Raw genomic sequence first — 14,431 nt, 5'->3', positions numbered from 1 at the left:
AGGAGACTCCTGGTGCCATTAGTGGTTATGGCCGCCGTAGCTTCAACAGTGACTTCCAATTGGGAGTTGCCGCTCTACCCTCCCGGAGGCTGACTCGGTGGCTGGGCTAGCCAGCGGCGCCCAGTGGGCGGGAGACGGCGTAAAGAGCCGAGGGAAGGAAAAGGGCGGAGGGAGGGAAGCAGGCGCCGGCGCCTCGCTCTGATTGGGTGGCTTCTGCGGCCCTGGCTCCTCCTCGTTTTCTTCCCGAGCGAGTGACGAGCCCGCGCCGGAGGGGTGGGGCGGGGCGGCTGGGGCGAGAGTGTGTGGAGGGGCGGGCGGGGCGGGGCGAGTGGGGGAGGGGCGGGCGGGGGGCGGCGGTTGGGCAGCGTCGCTTCGGAGGAGGAGGAGGAGGAGGAAGGAGGGCGAGCGAGGAGGATGGCGGAGTCGGGGCTCCTGACGGTAACCTGGGGCGGAGGAGGCGGAGGGTGTCTGTCGGTCGGGTCTTCCTGCATGCCTTCCTGTAGGTCGGGCCGTCGGACTGGCTGGCGGCGGCTGAGGGGGGGGTACCGCGCGCCCTGACAGGCGCGAGCCAGCGGGGCCGGGGCGAGGCCCGCGGGGCCGGGGCCCTGGGAGGCGCCGCCGCCGCGTCCCTGGGTGCTGTCGCCGGGGGTGCTGGGCCCGCGGAGCCGGTAGCCGGGCGCCCAGAGCGAGGCGGCGGGCTCTGACAGCGGCCGGGGCCCGGCCTGCGCCGGCGGCGGCCGCCGGGACAGCGCCGGGGCGAGGGCGCGGGCCGGGGGCGCGGGCGGACGCTCCCTCGGCGCTCGGCTGCTCGGCGCCCCGGCTCCGGGCTGCCGGGGCTCGGCGGCCGTGGAGATCCCGGGCCAGGGGCCGGCGCGCGGCGGCGGCGGCGGCGGCGGCGCGGGGTGGGGTCTCCTGCCCGCGCGCTCCCCCGGGCCCCTTCCCGTCCCCGGAGACCCTTCCGCGAGGCGTGTGGTGAAGCGGCTTTGGGTGTGTGGCCCGGTGCGGCGAGTCGTAGCCGCTCGGTACCGCCTTGTGGAGCTACCTGATGGCACCTGGTCCGCCCGAGCTGTTGGGGTCAGAGGAAAAGTCTTGCAACTCCCCCGCCCCGACTTTGACGCCGGGGGCTTCGGGGCAGCGCGACTCCCGCCCCCCCAGCCCCTCACTATCCATTGTTTTGTGCCCTCCCCCCTCCCTCCAGGCCTAGATGGAAGAATAATGACTCTAGAGCATTAATTTGTCTGCCCCCCCCCCGTGTCTCTCTCTGTCTCTCTGTCTCTCTGTCTCTCTCTCTCTCTCTCTCTCTCTCTCTCGCCCGCTCGCAGAGGGTTTTGTTGTTGTGGAAGTGTGGCTTTACAAACAGGTGGAATGAATCCCGGCCCGAGGGTTGGAAGGAAGATGCTTTGTGTGTGTTTCAGCCCTTACAGTTGGAGATTTTGTTTTCTGGTGTGTCTGTTGCTTTGTATCATAATGAGGGTGCTGAGGATAAAAGAGGAAGCGCCGTTTTGCAACCTACCCAAAGAAATATTTTCGAAGTCTCTAGGGATGCTCAAGCAAAAATTAGGTTGCAGATGTGGACTGTGGACAGTACTTGCCTCCAGCTTGGTCACTCCCGACGCTCTCTAGTCTTACACCTGTGTAGTGCTGTATGCACTCTTCCTAGATGGCACGAGGCCCGGTATCTACTCAGGGGATACTGTATCAAAACTTACTGTTGGGTTTTTCAGAATCTGAGGGTGCACCTGTGTAACGGAGTATTGTGTCCCTAAATGTAGCATCAGCACTAGGAAAATAGTTTTAAGGACCTCAGTTTCATAGTGTGTTAGTCCCTGCCTCACCCCTCCTTGCTAGGGCCGTTATAACTGTTTGTTACTAAGTATTTGAAGAGATTTAGCAATTGTTTATCATTTGTAACATACAGTGAACTTTCATTTATAATGAGTTTAACAGTTGACTTTTTATGTGACAGTGATAGGAATTTTTTAGAAAAATGAAAATGAGCATTCTCTTCATTTGGATATTTGACTATTTGAATATGGTAAATTGTTACTTATTTAGACATAAAGTACATTGTAAAAAATTTTTGACAATTTTTACAAAATATTTCAAAGATAGACTACAAACAAAAGTGAAGGCATTGTCTAAGCTTTCTAACTTTCAAATGGCTTAAATAGAAAGCTCACATATACAACTGCTTACGAGAGACATGTAATGTCTCTAAAGGTACTGTGTTTTCCCTGGTGCTTACTCCATCTTAAAAGAAACAGCTAGACTTAAATTGGCGTGTTTTCTGTTCTCTGATTGTTAGTATAATTTCCAAGTTCCAAATTATTTTCTTTTTGTTAAAAATTGTTTTGGTTTACAAGTTACTTTAAGAGATGCTTGAACAGTTTTTAGCTAGATTGTTTTGGTGGTTTCTTTGGTTTTAAACTATCAGAAAGTTGACTATAGCTGTTTTTTTTAGTGATTGTAGCAAGTGAGGAACATACATCTCCTTGTGAACTATAAGCCGCTTAGAAATTTGAAACATTTCATGTTTGAGTAGTAATACCAAAATTATAAATTCTTCGGTTACCTGTTCTGGAATTGCACTTTTAAAATATTACCATTTCTCTTGTGACTTGGAACAGGTCCGAATGATTTTTTTGCCCCCTAGTAGACACATATAAACTAAAATTCTGTGTGGATTTCTCCCAAAGATGGCTTCTGAATAGCTGTCAGTGTGTTTTTGGCCTTGGCTTACCCATAGGTGTTGTTGGGGGCAAGGGGAAGGGTGGATGAAATTGGAATTCTTTGTTATACAGGTGGTTAGATTGCAGTTACTTGTTTTAAAAATAAGCTGGATTATCAATATTTCTTGTGTAATTCAGAGTTTCTGGAAGTCTTGTGTTCTTTAAACAGTGTAAATAAACAATGTTTGGATTTTTAAAAAGAAGGGATTGACAATGGACCATCTTGCTAGGAGCTCTGGACTCAACTATTTCAGGACATGTGGCCACTGAAATGTATTTTATTTTCAAGGTGGAGGGCAAAGTCGCTTCCCAAATCCTTTGCAGGATCTGGTAATCTATGCCTTTGTCTACAAAGAAATGCAGAAGCGTGGCTGGCCGGCGCTGGTCAAGGTGTATCTGTGTTCACTGCTTGTTCCGAAACGGGGAGGGATGGTTTGGGCAAGTGCAGATCCGAAGGCTGTGGTAAAAGGGAGAACTTGTTTTGAAGTGGAAAAATCCCGAAAGTTTGTGCAGACACTCTGACCTCCTAGATGAAGTGGGCTCTCCAGTTTGTTACAAAGTACCTGCTCCATCAATAAAGTTCTTGGCTTCTTAGTAAAAACAAAACAAAACAAAAAAAACAAAAAAAAAACTGTTTCTCACTAAAAAATTTGCTCTAAACTATATCGATAATAGGATGCAAATTTTTGGAGGGAAATAGTTAAATGAATTTATCTTTAGAATTGAGTGTATCACTATATCATTCATATATGAAAAAGCATAAAATGTGTTCTCAAAACAAACAAGACAAAATCTGCAAACAATAAAAAAGCAACTGGGCGGGGCAGGCATCCTGGCCTAGCAGATAAAGACGCTGCCTGCAGTGCTGGCATCCCATATGGGCGCTGGTTCAAGTCCCAGCTGCTCCTCTTCTGATCCAACTCTCTGCTATGGCCTGAGAAAGCAATAGAAGATGGCCCAATTCCTTGGACCTCTTCTCCCACGTGGGAGACCCGGAAGAAGCTCCTGGCTTCGGATGGGTGCAGCTCCAACCCTTGCTGCCATCTTGGGAATGAACCAGTGGAGGGAAGATTCTTTCTCTCTCTCCCTCTCCCTCTCTCTCCCTCTCCCTCTCCCTCTCCCCCTTCCCCTTCTCTCTGTGTGTAACTCTGACTTTCAAATAAATAAATAAATATCTAAAAAAAGAAAAAAAGCAGCCAGGCGAAGAAGGTAACTCATATCCTTTGGTGAATTCTAAAATATATAGCTTGGATTTGATGGAAGAATTCTGAATTTATTTATAAAATATCAAGAGAAGGAATTTTGGTTTAAGTACTTTTAGACATTTCCCAATGTGACTAACAGGATATTGGCTAGAACTTGGCTGTAATTTAGTAATAGAGTGATGCACTAAGTACTTTTATGTGCTTGAGAAATGAGTACTGCAAATGTTGGTTGATATTTTTGCTTATTGTTACATTATATTTCATGCCTTATGTATTAGACATGTAATTTAAGGCTAGCTCTTTAATAGAAAATGTGTATCATCTGCTATCCTAGTAAGCCCTATTGTAATCACATAGTCTTAATTTTGTTTCATTTACTTATTATACTACATTCAAGTTGTGCCTTATAGACGTTTTTGGAAAATATTTTGCTAATGTAGTAGTTACATTTATATATATCATGGATATATTTAGAGGTTTCTTTATTTGAAAAGCAGAGTTAGAAAGAGAGACATACACACACACTCTCAAACTCACACTCTTTCTCCCTTTCTTCACTCCCCAAAGGGCCACAATGGCTGACACTAGGCTAGGTAGAAGTCAGGAGCCTGGAATTCCATTCAGGTTTTCCACATGAATACCAGGGTCCCTAGCACTAGGGCCATCTTCCACTGCTTTCCCAGTAACTTAACAGGGAGCTGGATCAGAAGTGGAGCAGTTGGGACTTGAACCAACACTCATATTGGATGCCAGTATTGCAGGCCATGGTTTAACCTACTGTGCCACAGTGATGTCACCAGATTTTGTATTTTTAAAAATTTCTGTTTAAGCTGACTTTTAAAATCAAAAAATAATTCTGAATTACAGATAATGTGTGGTATGCTTGAACTTGGTATATTATAGAGTATTCTGAAGTGTGCTTGATAATCAGTGCAAGTTGAAAGGAACCTGTATAAATCTGAGAAGCTGTTTTATATTCCAAAATATGCAAGTGTGTTATGGTAAGTTAAATTGATGTTTATTCTGATGCTGTTTGAGTTTTTTCCTGGCTCCCAGCTTTTTAAAAAAGCACAGCACCTTTCATTTACCAGAGTTCAAACACATAAGAGGAATAGTCTTATTACAAAAGGCCATCAAGCTTTTGAGATGTTGGTAACATATGAGCTTCTTGAGAAAGTATGCAGTTCCCATTATCAAGATATAAAACTAACTAGATTTCATACTTGTATATTTCATTCTAATGTCTTAAGATTGCAGCTGATTGCAAAATGTAGTTCATACTGTGTAAAGGTAAGGATTTTTTCATAGGAATAAGCATATTGGTTGTAGCTAAAACATTATAGAAGATCTTAAAAGAGGGTAAAATTGGTTGCTATGTGAAGTGAGCCTGACTTTTATGAATTATTTTGGCATAACTTCTGTTTATAGTACTGTGAAGAATTTTTACGTTTAAATACTATTATTTGCCTTCAATTTCTGTTTAAAAGTTAAGAAATTTCACAGCTGACAAAGATGAGTCTTTTTTACTTTAACTTTTCTAATATCTTTGAAGTAAACTAAAAATAGCTTGTTCTGACAAAAATGTTTTTTAGAATCTGGAATTAGTTAAATTTGGGTTTTCTGAGTTTCCAGTTTTGTGGAACACTTGTGACAATCTGAAATTTGAGAAAAAGCTGGAGAAAATCCTTTTTTAAGCATTGTGTCTTTTAGCAGACCTTCTTTAATCTCTAATTAGGTTCTCCTGCTTAAAAGTTCTTTAGCACCTGTACTTCCTCTTTGATATGACAACATTTTGCAGTGATATATTTAATGTCTATCTTTTTTACAGGACTGTAAGCTGTGTGATGAGTGTTAAGTATGACAGTTTTTCTTACCTGTTTCTCCAGTATACAGTGTCTAGACTTGTTGTTTTCTAATAGAAAGTTAGTTTTATTTATTTATTTTTTTGACAGGCAGAGTGGACAGTGAGAGAGAGAGAGAGAGAAAGGTCTTCCTTTTTGCCGTTGGTTCACCCTCCAATGGCCGCTGCGGCCGGCACGCTGTGGCCGGCGCACCGCGCTGATCCGAAGGCAGGAGCCAGGTGCTTCTCCTGGTTTCCCATGGGGTGCAGGGCCCAAGCACTTGGGCCATCCTCCACTGCCCTCCCGGGCCACAGCAGAGAGCTGGCCTGGAAGAGGGGCAACCGGGACAGAATCTGGTGCCCTGACCGGGACTAGAAACCGGTATGCCAGGGCCGCAAGGCGGAGGATTAGCCTATTGAGCCGTGGCGCCGGCCGAAAGTTAGCTTTAAATTAGTAACCTAGAGCCCTAAAACCAGCTGAACGGGCCACTATGATGGACAGATGTCATGACGTTCATAAACATGTTTTCTGCCCCTAGAGCCCCTCAAGCTTAATTCAGGCTTGATAACTCTGTTATAATATGTAGTTTAAGACAGTTTGAACTGATGTTTGAAAGGACTGGAATTACTCCCAGAGGCCAGAGCAAGGGAAGATAGTTAAAGAGCAGATGAGACATTAAAGAAAAATCACAGCCAGGCCGGCGCTATGGGGTAGCGGTTAACGCCCTGGCCTGAAGTGCCGGCATCCCTTGCGGGCACCAGTTCAAGACCCGGCTGCTCCACTTCCCATCCAGCTCTCTGCTATGGGCTGGGATAGCGGTAGACAATGGCCCAGGTCCTTGGGCCCCTGCGCCCTCTTGGGAGACCCTGAAGAAGCTCCTGGCTCCTGGCTTCAGATCAGTGCAGTTCTGGCCATTGCGTTGTGAACCATTGGATGGGAGACCTCTTTCCTCTTTGTCTCTCCTCTCTCTGTGTAACTCTGACTTTCAAGTAAAATAAATAAATCTTTAAAAAAAAAAAAGAAAAATCACAGCAACTTAATAACATACACAATTTTTCAGGATACTATTTATTTTATAAATAGAATAAGGATAATCTGGGATCATGAAGAAGAGGTAAATGAATGTTAGTAAATTTTGTTTAAGATGACACATGACAATACAGTGTACTTCCCAGAATGATTTCTATCCAAAATGATACAATATAAAACTTAATGTGTTAAGACTTTGTTATGGGAAAGATGGGTTTAATGAGATGAAACAAAAGAAGCACCAGTATTTATTGAATAAAATAAATTGAAATGTAATTATCTGAAAATTCTGAATCAGTGCAATATAGTATTATTGCCTTGTAATTTGTATAGGTTTTATATTTACCGTGTCTTTGTTTACTTCACTATGAAATAGTGAAATTGAATCACTGAAATTTTTCTTGATCAGTTTTGAATGAATACATAACTTCTTGCAATGATATGATAAAATGGCTTAAGTCCATCTGTAACTTTTTTAACAGAGTAAAAGCTTTATTCTCCTGGCATTTCCTGGTTACCTGGACAGGAAAATTAAGTTGGAGATTACAGTTACTTCTTCCCTAGCAGTATGTGGTGTCCAACAGATTGGGTGACCTGAAATAGTTTATATAGAATCAGAATTTCACTGGAGGGCTTTAGTTCTGGTTCAGATAAATTGCATTTTATCTAAATATTGTATATTTTGAAGTTTAGAACTCTATAAAGATTGGTAGAAGAGCTAATTATTTTGTTGCTACAACAAAAATTGGTTTATCTACCATGTGTTAATTGCAGTTCAAACTCATACAAGCAAATGGCATGCTTGTAAACTAGGCAGCTTAAAATAGTGAAGTTTTATGATTTAGTCTTGAAGACTTTTATTTCTGTACTTTGGAAGTAGTGATGTGGAATTCTTAATACTAGAAATATGGCCTAGTTTCAGAACACCCACTAAGCAACTGTGGGAGCTCAGCATGCTAAATGGCTGGTAGTGCTGCAGTATTTTTTAAATGTTCTCCACCTCCTGTTATATAATAGCAGATAGTAGTACGCATAGAACGTGAGTGTTTGGGACAATAAAAAAGCATATTGAAGTCCTCATTGATATGTGAGATAATGCCAGGCATTGTGTTAGGCTCTAAGAACCTAAAAATGAACAAATATAATGCTGGTCAATGGATATTTGACATCAGATGGTAATATTTTATTTTATTTATTTGTTTTTTAAAGATTTATTTATTTGAAAGAGTTAAACAGAGAGAAGGAAAGGCAGAGAGAGAGAGAGGTCTTCCATCTGCTGGTTCACTCGCCAATTGGCTGCAAAGGCCGGAGCTCCGATGATCTGGAGCCAGGAGCCAGGAGCTTCTTTCAGGTCTACCACATGGGTGCAGGGGCCCAAGGACCTGGGCCATCTTCTACTGCTTTCCCAGGCCATAGCAGAGAGCTGGATCAGAAGTGGAGCAGCAAGGACCTGAACTGGCACCCATATGGGATGCTGGCACTTTAGGCGGTAGCTTTATCTGCTACGCCACAGCGCCGGCCCCATAGATGGTAATATTTTAGATTGTGTATTAGTCCTGAAAAGCAAGAATTTTTCTGTGGCTCCAGGAAAATGACTTTTTATAAATGAAGCCACTATTTTCAAAGTAGAAGTTGAAAATTTTTGCTTAAGCAAAATTTGATAACTTTGATATAAACATAATTCTATAATACTTCTGTATAGCATTTAAAAATTTCAGTGAAAATAGGCCGGCGCCGTGGCTCAACAGGCTAATCCTCCGCCTTGCGGCGCCGGCACACCGGGTTCTAGTCCCGGTCGGGGCACCGATCCTGTCCCGGTTGCCCCTCTTCCAGGCCAGCTCTCTGCTGTGGCCAGGGAGTGCAGTGGAGGATGGCCCAAGTGCTTGGGCCCTGCACCCCATGGGAGACCAGGAGAAGCACCTGGCTCCTGCCATCGGAACAGCGCGGTGCGCCGGCCGCAGCGCGCTACCGCGGCGGCCATTGGAGGGTGAACCAACGGCAAAAAGGAAGACCTTTCTCTCTGTCTCTCTCTCTCACTGTCCACTCTGCCTGTCAAAAAAAAAAAAAAAAAATTTCAGTGAAAATAGCTTTTATTTAAACATTTTCCCCAGAGTCTTGTGCAACTCAGCGTTGTGGTGTTGTGTCAGCCTATGAAAACCTAATACTAAAATTGGTTAGAAGCTAGATATAAAGGATGAGATCCACTAGCTGATTTATTTGTTGTTCAGGGAAATATGGTTTTAAAGGGATTTGATAAAGCATCCTTGTACCATCTTATTTTGTTAATTCAAAAAGGGACTGGGTCCTGTGCTGTGGTACAGAGGGTTAAGCCGCCGTCTGCAGTGCTGGCATACCATATGGGTGCTGGTTTGTGTCCTGGCTGCTCCGCTTCTGATCCAGCTCCCTGCTGGTGGCCTGGGAAAGCAATGGAAGATGGCCAAAGTCCTTGGGTCTCTGCACCCAAGTAGGAGACCTGGAAGAAGCTTCTGGTATCTGCCTGGCTCAGTACTGGCCATTGTGGCCATTTGGGGAGTAAACAAGTGGATGGAAGATCTCTCTCTCTGTCCTCTCTCAGTAACTCTCTTAAATAAGTAAAATTCTTAGAAAAATATTTTTTAAAAGGATCAAGTTGAACCTTGCACTAATTGCACACAAATGGACATCAACAAATGATTAGTTTAAATATTTTGATGATATGAAAAAAAGAAGGACCTAATAACTTTGCTTTGAAAGTCAGCCATACAGCTCTTGTGGAATTAGCTCTCTCACACCCTAATGTGTGAGTAATTATTTGCATACAAAAATATAATAAAACAATTGTTTTTTTCAACCAAAACTCCATTATACCTAACATCTATATTTTTACCTTTCATCTATATTTATTTGTTGTGATGATCAGCATAACAATATTCTGATTCTGTGTCTAGGTTTTGAAGATTCTTTATCTCATCACAGGAAGTTGAAATTAAGTTTAAAATCAATGCAGTTTTGTATTATTTGAAATCTTTGAAAATGGGCATTCCATTAGTGGTAAACTCATGTGATAAAAATGAAACCTAATTAGCACATCTTATTACTGATTATGACTATCATTTTATTTATTTATTTTATTTGAGAGGTAGAGTTACAGACAGTGAGAGGGAGAGACAGTGAGAAAGGTCTTCCTTCCATTGGTTCATTGGCTGCAACAGCTGAAGCTATGCCATTCCGAAGCCAGGAGCCAGGCTCTTCTTCCTGGTCTCCCACGTGGGTGCAGGGCCCCAAGGATTTGGGCCATCTTCTACTGCTTTCCCAGCCACAGCGGAGAGCTGGATTGGAAGTGGAGCAGCTGGGACTAGAACCAGCACCCATATGGGATGTCACAGATGGAGGATTAACCTACTGCGCCATGGCGCTGGCCTTGACTATCTTATTTTTTGATTTGAAGTCAAATTGTTTGTGCATCCCGCCTTCCCCCCAGAAAGATGCCCAGATTTCTCCTATCTGCTGGTTCAAATGCCCTCATGCTTGTAGCAGCTGGGGCTGCTACAAGGCTGAAGCCAGAAGCCTGGAACTCATTCTGGGCTTCCCACAGGAGTGGCAGGGAGTCAGGTACCTAAACTGTCACCTACTACCTCCCAGGGTGTACATTAGCAGCAAGCTGGAATTGAAAGCCGAGCTAGGACTCGGACTCGGGCACTGCAGTATGGGTATCTTCACTGTTGAGTGAAGTATCTGCTCCCTATTCAGTTTCCTTCCTTCCTTCCTTCCTTCCTTCCTTCCTTCCTTCCTTCCTTCCTTCCTTCCTTCCTTTCTTCCTTTCTTCCTTTCTTCCTGTGAGAGAGACAGAGAAAAAGGTCTTCCTTCCATTGGTTCACCCCCCAAATGGCCGCTATGGCCAGAGCTATGCCGATCCGAAACCAGGAGCCAGGTGCTTCCTCCTGGTCTCCCATGTGGGTGCACTTGTGCCATCCTCCACTGCCTTCCCGGGCCACAGCAGAGAGCTGGCCTGGAAGAGGGGCAACTGGGATAGAATCCAGCGCCCCAACCGGGACTAGAACCTGGTGTGCCAGCGCTGCAAGGCGGAGGATTAGCCTGTTAAGCCATGGTGCCGGCGAAAATCCTTATTTAATTTTAAAGACGGGGTGGGAGAGTGCTAGCTTTCGTTGCTGGTTTGCCGGTGAAGTGCCCAAATGCCAGCAATGGCTAGGTAATGGCCCAGGCTGAAGCCATGAGCTGGGAACTCAGTCCTGGTCTACTATGTGGGTGGTGGCCACCCAGATACTTGACCCATCAACTGCTGCCACCTAAGGATTAGCACATTAGCAGGAATCCGAAGTAGAGCAGGGACTCCAACTCAGGCACTCCGATCTAGGATATGGGCATTCCAAGTGGTGGCTTAACTCTCTCTTTTTCTGTTGCTTTGCCTTTCAAAAAAATTAGTTAAAACAAAAAAAGAACATCTTTTCTTAAAAAGATGAACATAGAGATTTCCTCTCAAAAATCTCAAAATTGAATTATGTAAATGTGAGAAAGACCATCTGTTTTGTCATAATTGCAACTTAATAAGTACTGATTGTTGAATGTAAGGTTCCTACCTTGAGACCACATGCCTCTAATTTTTATATTTGTAGTATATGTTTAAAATTTTTTTTAAAGATTTATTTTGTTTATTCGGAAGAGTTACAGAGAGAGAAGTCTTCCATCTGCTGGTTCACTCCCCAGACGGCTGCAATGGCTGGAGCTGCACCAATCTGAAGCCAGGAGCTTCTTCTGGGTCTCTCACGTGGGTGCAGGGACCCAAGGACTTGTGCCATCTTCTGCTATCCCAGGCCATAGCAGAGAGCTGGATTTGAAGTGGAGCAGCCAGGACAAGGGACTAGGACCGGTGCCAATATGGGATGCCAGTGCTTCAGGCCAGGGTTTTAACCCACTGTGCCACAGTGCTGGCCCCTAAAATTTTTTTAAAAAGATTTACTTCTTTGAAAGGCAGAGTGACAGAGAGACAGAGGGAGGGAGAGTTAGGAGAGAGAGAGAAATCTTAGATCTGCTGATCACTTCCTAAGCGTCTATAACAGCCAGTCCTGAGCCAGGCTGAAGCCAGGAGCCCAAAATTCCATCTGGGTTTCCACATAGGTGGTAGAATGTGAGTGCTTGGGTCCTCATTTGCAGTCTTCCCAGGTAAATTAGCAGGAAGCTGAATCGGGGTAACTGGGACTGTAACCAGCACTCTGATACGGGATGCAGGTGTCCCAAGTGATGCCTTAAACCACTGTGCTCCCGTGTCTGCCCCAGTGCATCCATTTCTGTTCATGTTTTTCTGACAGTTTCTGATAGTTTGCAGAGTGGGTAATAGAAAAGATTTGTATTATCTGATAGGGCTAGTGAAGGAGTGAGTTTATACATATAAAAATGAAGCATTCCAATTAACTTGATTTTTAGTTTAAAAGTACTGAAAATCATTTGTTAGTTGAAAATACTTTGTTGAATATTATAGCCTTCTAAGTATGTGTAACCTAAGATTGCTATTACATTTTATCTCTTTTATGCTGATAATTAGGTAACTGAGAAAAGAGGGAAAAGTGGCATCCCTTCATTATTCTAGGTTCTGTAACTGCTCTACAAATTAAAACTTATATAAGACAAAGAGGAGAAAACTTTAATTACATATGTGTGGGAATCCCACAAAATATGAATCTTGAAGAAGAGTCAGTTGATTGATGCTTGTATAGCATCCTGATCTATAGAAAAGAATAGGGGCCGGCGCCGCGGCTCAGTAGGCTAATCCTCCGCCTTGCGGCGCCGGCACAGCGGGTTCTAGTCCCGGTCAGGGCACTGTTGCCCCTCTTCCAGGCCAGCTCTCTGCTATGGCCAGGGAGTGCAGTGGAGGATGGCCCAAGTGCTTGGCCCTGTACCCCATGGGAGACCAGGAGAAGCACCTGGCTCCTGCCATCGGATCAGCGCGGTGCGCCGGCCGCAGCGCGCTACCGCGGCGGCCATTGGAGGGTGAACCAACGGCAAAAAGGAAGACCTTTCTCTCTGTCTCTCTCTCTCTCACTGTCCACTCTGCCTGTCAAAAAAAAAAAAAAAGAAAAAAGAAAAAAAGAAAAGAATAGGGACTTGGGGTTTCTGGGGCAAGGGGAGAGTACAAGGTATGAGAGGGTGAGGGAAGAAATTGTATGATAAATAAAGATTGTCATGTTATGCAGATAAATCAGGTAATATGTTACTAACAGATTTCTTTTATAGATATTTACCCTGCAAAAGAACAGCTTGTTAGAGCTACTACTGTGTCTGCCATCTTCCAGAAAAACCAATTAAGAATACAGAAGCCAAAAAAGTATATTTTGGGGGTGTGGCATATTCTTGTGGATCCAAAGCAGGAGCCAGGAGCTTCCTCTGGGTCTCCAATGCAGTTGCAGAGGCCCAAGGACTTGGGCCATCTTCTGTTGATTTCCCAGGCCATAAGCAGAGAGCTGGATCGGAAGTGGAGCAGCTGGGTCTCAAACTGGTACCCATATGGGATGCTGGCACTGTAGGTGGTAGCTTTACTCACTATGCCACAGCACCGGCCCTGACAGTAAACTTTTTAGGGACTGACACCTGCGATGCCAGCCTCCCATATGTGTGCCAGTTCGTGTCCTGGCTGCTCCACTTCCAATCCAGCTCCCTGCTAATGATCTGGGAAAAGCAGTGGAAGATACCCCAAGTCCCTGGGCCCCTGCAACCATGTGGGAGACCAGGAAGAAGCTCCTTGCTTTGACCTGGCCCAGCCCCCATTGTTGCAACCATCTAGGGAGTGAACTTGTAGATGGAAGATAACTCCTTCTCCTCTAACTCTGCCTTTCAAATTGAATAATCTTTAAAAAATTTTTAAAAATAATTTTTAATGTATTACCAGTTTGCATGGGAAATCAAGAGTAAAGTATATCTTGTTTATCTTGGTGATAACTTAGGTTGTAATGAGATGTTTAGAATTCTTTGACTAGAAGGGCAGCTGAAATTTTTTTTTGAGGGGTAGTGTTTTTGTATGGCATGAAAACTTTTCAGATAATGTATGACCAAGATATCTGATGTGGGATCGGTATTGTGGTACAGCAGCTTAAGCTGCCACCTGCAGTGCTGGCAGCCCATATGAGTCCCAGCTGATCTGCTTCCGATCTAGCCCCGTGCTGATGTACTTGGGGAAGCAGTGGAAGAAAGTCCAAGTGTTTGGTCACCTGCCACTTTTATGGGAGACCTGAATGAAGTTCCAGGCTCCTGGCTTCCACCTGACCCAGCCCTGGCTGTTGTAGCTATTTGGGGAGTGGGTAGAAGACCTAGCTACCTTCTCTACCCCCCACCCCTCACCTTCCAGACTGTAACTCTGCCTTTCAAATAAATAACGTTAAAAAAAAAAAAAAGATGATATTTGTTGTTGTATCTTAGTTAAGATATTTACATCTCCTGTACCCCACCTCTACCTTTTATTTTAAGGTTTTGCTGGAAAATTTTGCAATTTATTCATTTAGTGGGTTGAAGTGTTGTACAAGAGAGCTATAATCCGAATTAAGATTTATATTGTGGGTTGGGTAAACAAGAGTTTTCTGTGCTTTGCTGTAAACTCTTGTTTGCCTGGAATCTAAATTTACATATAAAATCTTTTGGT

General features: G+C 44.3%; 1 protein-coding gene across 2 annotated transcripts in view; it reads left to right on the top strand.

The window, feature by feature from the left end:
* SHOC2 (SHOC2 leucine rich repeat scaffold protein) overlaps positions 1-14,431 on the top strand; it is a 91,592-nt gene that overhangs the window by 306 nt on the left and 76,855 nt on the right. Inside the window, exon 1 of one of the 2 annotated variants that reach the window (XM_062213959.1) lies at positions 365-438. The exons of the other annotated variant lie outside the window; for it this stretch is intronic. The gene's annotated coding sequence lies outside the window, so the exon portion shown is untranslated. Of the gene's footprint in view, positions 1-364; positions 439-14,431 lie in introns of those variants that run through there. 2 annotated transcript variants of the gene reach the window in all.

Source organism: Lepus europaeus, chromosome 17 (assembly GCF_033115175.1).
Source record: "Lepus europaeus isolate LE1 chromosome 17, mLepTim1.pri, whole genome shotgun sequence".
Classification (NCBI taxonomy): domain Eukaryota; kingdom Metazoa; phylum Chordata; class Mammalia; order Lagomorpha; family Leporidae; genus Lepus; species Lepus europaeus.
This window is presented reverse-complemented; position numbering and strand designations above follow the sequence as displayed.